The 4,879-nt window shown below is 53.6% G+C and overlaps 1 long non-coding RNA gene across 1 annotated transcript in view; it reads right to left on the reverse strand.

The window, feature by feature from the left end:
- Nucleotides 1-4,405, reverse strand: part of LOC125933484 (uncharacterized) — a 6,126-nt gene extending 1,721 nt beyond the window's left edge. Inside the window, exons 1-2 of the long non-coding RNA XR_007460972.1 lie at nucleotides 3,004-4,405; nucleotides 1,671-1,969 (exon numbers count right to left, since the gene is read on the reverse strand). This is a non-coding gene — a long non-coding RNA (uncharacterized LOC125933484). The remainder of the gene's footprint in view (nucleotides 1-1,670; nucleotides 1,970-3,003) is intronic.
- Between the last annotated feature and the right edge of the window lie 474 nt (nucleotides 4,406-4,879).

A 4,879-nucleotide genomic window follows, 5' to 3' on the forward strand; every position in this document is an offset into this window, starting at 1 on the left:
CTTCTTTCTATTCCTCCTCCTTTCTTTCCTTCCTCACTTCCTTCCTTCCTACCTCTTCCTTCCTTCTTACCTTTTCCTTCCTTCCTACCTTCCTACCTTTTCCTTCCTTCCTTCCTTCCTTCCTTCCTTCCTTCTATCCCTACTCCTTTCCTTCCTTCTTTTTTCCTTCCTATCTTTTCCTTCCTTCCTTCTTATCTTTTCCTTCCTTCCATCCTTCCTTTCTTTCCTTTCTTCCTTCCCTCCCTCCCTCCCTCTCTTCTCCTTCCACATTTGTTGAGCACCTAACTCAGTCCAGAGAGTTACAGAGATAAGCAAGATAAATCAGCTTCCCTGGAAGATCTCATGAGCTAATGACAGAGACAGACATAAAATAAAACACTGGAGGACAGCCAGGAAAGTTAGTTCTGTAATCGAGGGACAAATAGAGGGCTGCAGAGAGTAGGCTGTGGCTTTTCTGCTGAAGCTCCTGAGGAAGGCTCCATGGACAAAGCCAAGTTTGGGTCAGGTCCTGGGGGACGAGCAGCCATCTGCTAAGAGAAGGGAAGAAAGGCAGCCAAAAAGAAGAAAAGGGAGGATGGAGATCTCGGCCCTTAGTGGAGGGAACGAGAAGATTCTGCATGCCCTGTGATTTCAACTCATTTGATTGGGGGTGGAGTCACTAGGAGACAGAAAACCTGGCTGCAGAGAGCACTCCTGGGCTCCACAAGCCTGCCAGGCAGGGGCTGGGGCCAGCTGCCCACTCTGACCAGCACCCAGCTGGGGAGAAGTGCCAGAATCCCCTTGTCGCAAACCTTGCTTTGGGGCCTGACTTTTCACCATGCCCCCAAGTCTCCACTGGCTGGAATGCTCAGGGGACATGTCCCTCATGATGTGGCCCCAATTGCTAATTTATATTTTCCAAGAGGGGCACCTGGGTGGCTCAGTCGGTTAAGCATACGACTCTTGATTTCAGCTCAGGTCATGATCTCACGGTTCGTGGGTTTGAGCCCCACGTCGGGCTCTGGGCTGACAGCTGTGGAGCCTGCTTGGGATTCTCTCTCTCCCTCTCTCTCTCTGCCCCTCCCCTGCTCACGTTCTCTCTCAAAATAAATAAACAAACATTTAAAAAGATAATAAATAAATACTTCCCAAGAAACACAGTCCCCACCTCTAATCGGCAGAATCAGGATCTCTGGGGTTGACACCAAGGGAGAGGCCCTCTTCTTACCAAGTCTGCTGCTGTTTCACGTGACAACAGAGAATGACAGCCCTCAGTACCTCCACACCCGCCCCTCCCAGCTGCCCAAGGGTCCCTTCCCTCCAGGGGAGTCACCCTTGCTAGTTAACATTTCAAAACACCTCCAAGTATGAAAATCTGCACAGACTATGACCTTAGAATGTTAGAACTGGAACAGACCCTAGACATCATCCAAGTTCACCCCATCCCAGTTCACAACTATAAAAACATAGGCTCAGAAAGTTCAATGCACCTGCCCAAGTGAGTAGAAGAGCCAAAGCATGTGTCTCAGGACTAATCCTAAGAATCTGCCATTATTAAGGGCAACGTATGCTGAGGAAAGAAACCCTAGAAATACGATGTTCTAATTACAGAAGAGCCCCCTAGGAAATGGCAGCGAATGATTTAAGCAGAACGGTGAATTATAGATGGTCCACTTTTGGTGTCGACCTACCCACAAACAGGAGTGGAAATGTGACAAGCGGCAGGCTAACTGAATCAGTGGGGACAGCCCCAGTGGATCATGAAGGGCAGAGGTCCCAGCAAGGCAGGGCCTGTCAACGCTGGTGCCGCTCGGGGGACAGTGTTGGGTCTCCATTGACTTTGGGTCCCAGGGATTCGGCAGCCCCAGAGCCACTGGGCGATCTCCCAACTCGTGACAGTGACTTTTAGTCCAGCCTGGTAGATCAGCTCCCACTGACCAGTCCACTGTTTCTTAAGCATCCCTCCTCTGTCACAGGAAATAGTACATCCCTAAGAACAAACGGATGGGTAAGTAAATATACACCTGCAAACACACCCACAGAAGGCCAGCATTCTCATTTGGGGGCATTTCCTGGAGGACTTGCTTCAGGAAGCTGGCCAAAGACTCATTCACACGATTATTCTGAGCGAAGGTGAGTGAGACCCGTGGAGTTTGGGGAGAAAAAGTCAAGAGGAGCAGGACAGCGCCTGTGGGGTTTTGGTATCCTCCCCGGGTCTCTCTGTGAGGTGGGGAAATTGCTTTAAGGTCCCTGTAGAGGCTGCCTCCTCCCCCTCCGGGAGAATCGCCCACCTGTGCCTTCAAGGGCGAGTCCCAGCATCTGTGTCTGCAGCGTCTTTACATGCCTAGCAGGTGGGCAGCATTGCCAGGACATCGGGTGAATGGCCCAGAGGGTGCCTCCCCACTGGCCGGACAGGGCCAAGCCCAATCTCTGCCCCCAGGGCGTCTGGAACTGGGACAGGCTGTCCGCCTCCTCAGAGCCCGGAGGCGATGGAGGATTTCTTTGCCTCTGGCGTACAAAAATGTGAAGAGAGCAAAGAAGATACAGCTGGGCCCGCAGACGTGGCAATGAGGGGCCAGGGGTCCCCCGAAATGCAGACAGCCTCCGCTTCTGGTTCATGGCCTTCGTGAGGACGGTCAGATTCTTTGCCCCTTCTGTGGGTTTCCCTGTGTCCTAGTCTGAACGGGCTTGCTTCTGGACATAGAGCCATCCCTAAGGGGACTCTGATGGTACCTATGGTGTTTAAAATGTCAGGTGGGTGGTTGTGGGAGGGGCGGGGGGCGGGGCGCATGGGAGCAGGGAGAAAGGATGGGGCTTTCCCATTCGTTTCCCTCCCTGGACGGCCAAGTCTATGGGGGAGGCACATATATTCCTCCTTATGGGAGGAATATATTCTTTTCTAGGGGACCATAAGAGTGTGTCTTGGGGCGATCATTTTTAAAATGGATGTAGAAAAAAACTGTGCAACCGGCCAAGTCTGACTGTACAACCCAGGACTTGGGCCTCTGCCTCTCTGTGTCTTACCGTTTGATTCGTTCCTCTCCCGCCAATGATTGGTATGGGGGGGTTCCAAGAGCGCTTCCCCCCAAATTCACGTCCACCGGAGCCTCAGAATGTGGCCTTCTGTGGAAAGAGAGTCTTTGCAGATGTACTTAGTGAGGATGAGGTCATAGTGGATGAGGGGGGACCCTGAATCCAATGACAGGTGTCCTTGAGGAGAGGAGAGGACCCGTGTCGTTGGAGTGAGGTGACAGCGATGCAGCGACCAGCCTGGGGACACCGAGGACTGACTGGCGCTGCGCGTGAGGGCCTGGGAGGGAGGCGGGGAACACATTCTCCCGCGGAGCGATGCGGCCTTGACCTCAGACTTCTGACCTCCCCAAACTGGGACAGCACAAATGTCTGTTGTTGGAAGCCCCCCCGGTTAATAGGTCGTTCTGGTAGCCCCTAGGAGGCTCATACCCCAGGGAGAAGGGCGGAGGGCCTCCCGAGAGTGGTGGCGTTTTTGAGATGACCAGCAAGAAGACGGCAGCTGCACGCCGGGGCACGACTTGCTCATGTTGGCTCTTCGTGCGCCAGTGGGACGGCTCTTCTGGAGTAAGTGTCACCGAGCTGCGGACAAGTAAGCCTGCCTCTCCCGATTACGCTCCCTCACACTCTTGACAGAAGGGAACATGTCTGTTGGGCACCCACTTTGTGCCAGGCAGCGTGGCGGGTGCTTGTACATTTCACCTTCCACTTCCTGGTCGCAACTGTCCCGGGAGGTAAGAATTATTACCCCCACTTTACTGCTCAGGAACCTGAGGCGCAGAGAATGTGAGCAACTGACTAATTAGAATTCGGGTTCTAATTCCAGGCCTCCTCCTTTGCCCAAGCAATTTCCAACAAGTCGTTCTGTCCTTAAGGCAAATCATTCATTTTCAGTCCGGGAGATAGTGGCACATTCAGAGCGTACCTGCCGGAGTCCCAGGTGCGGAACTTGAAACAGGCCGTGCGCCTTGGAGACACTCACGACATCACGCAGTAGCGTTCCCAGGAGCTGGCCAAGGCCGCCTGGGCGAACGCAAAGGGCATTGCCGCTCTGGAGGAGGAGGAGGCCATCTGACTCACTGTCAAATGTCACCCGGTCCCGGGAGGGGGCGATGGTAGCCTGCCTCAGGGAGGGGCCCCTGGCAATGCAGACCCTGGAGGAGGACCCTGGGAGGATGGGTCATGCGTGGGAATGACACCCTTTCTCCCTTGCACGTCTCTTCCCTGCATGCCACGTTCTTCCACACATTTGTCTGATTGGATCCTTATAACTTCCCCGGGTGATGTGATTAGCCCCACTGGAAAAAAATCCACGAGGAAACAGAGAGGTTGAGAGCTTTGTCCAAGGTTGCACAGGTAAGAATCTCAGTACAGGGCTTGCATGATACTTCATGCCACCGCAGGAGGGAGAGTCAAATGATCCCTGTTTGTGGACCACCTCCTCTACCCCAACAAAACTCTGAGGGTGAGAATAAATCAGGGAGCAAGAGAAAACTCTGCTCGCGGGTGGCCTTCGTTCTTGGCTGCTCAGATTGTGTCCTTCTGGAAGCCCTCCAGCCACCGCATAGCCACAGGTGTGTGGCTGGCCAATCAGAGGGCCCTATCTGCTCGGCCACTATGACTGGGTCAGTAATGGCCACATGACCAAGCTGGGCCAATCACAGGTCTTTAATTTTCGGTGGTAGCTGGGGCTCGGTGGGGATTGGCTCTTGTCAACCCAGACAGAAAAGCAGATCCTGGAGCAGGAACTGTGGGAAGAGTCGGGAGTGGGGGTGCAGCGGAAACCTTTAACCAGGATCCCTCTGTGCCTGAGGCCCACACTCTCCAAAAACTCCCTTTTCTCTAGAGCAGATTCGAGTTGAGCCAATGT

Source organism: Panthera uncia, chromosome D2 (assembly GCF_023721935.1).
Source record: "Panthera uncia isolate 11264 chromosome D2, Puncia_PCG_1.0, whole genome shotgun sequence".
Taxonomy (NCBI): domain Eukaryota; kingdom Metazoa; phylum Chordata; class Mammalia; order Carnivora; family Felidae; genus Panthera; species Panthera uncia.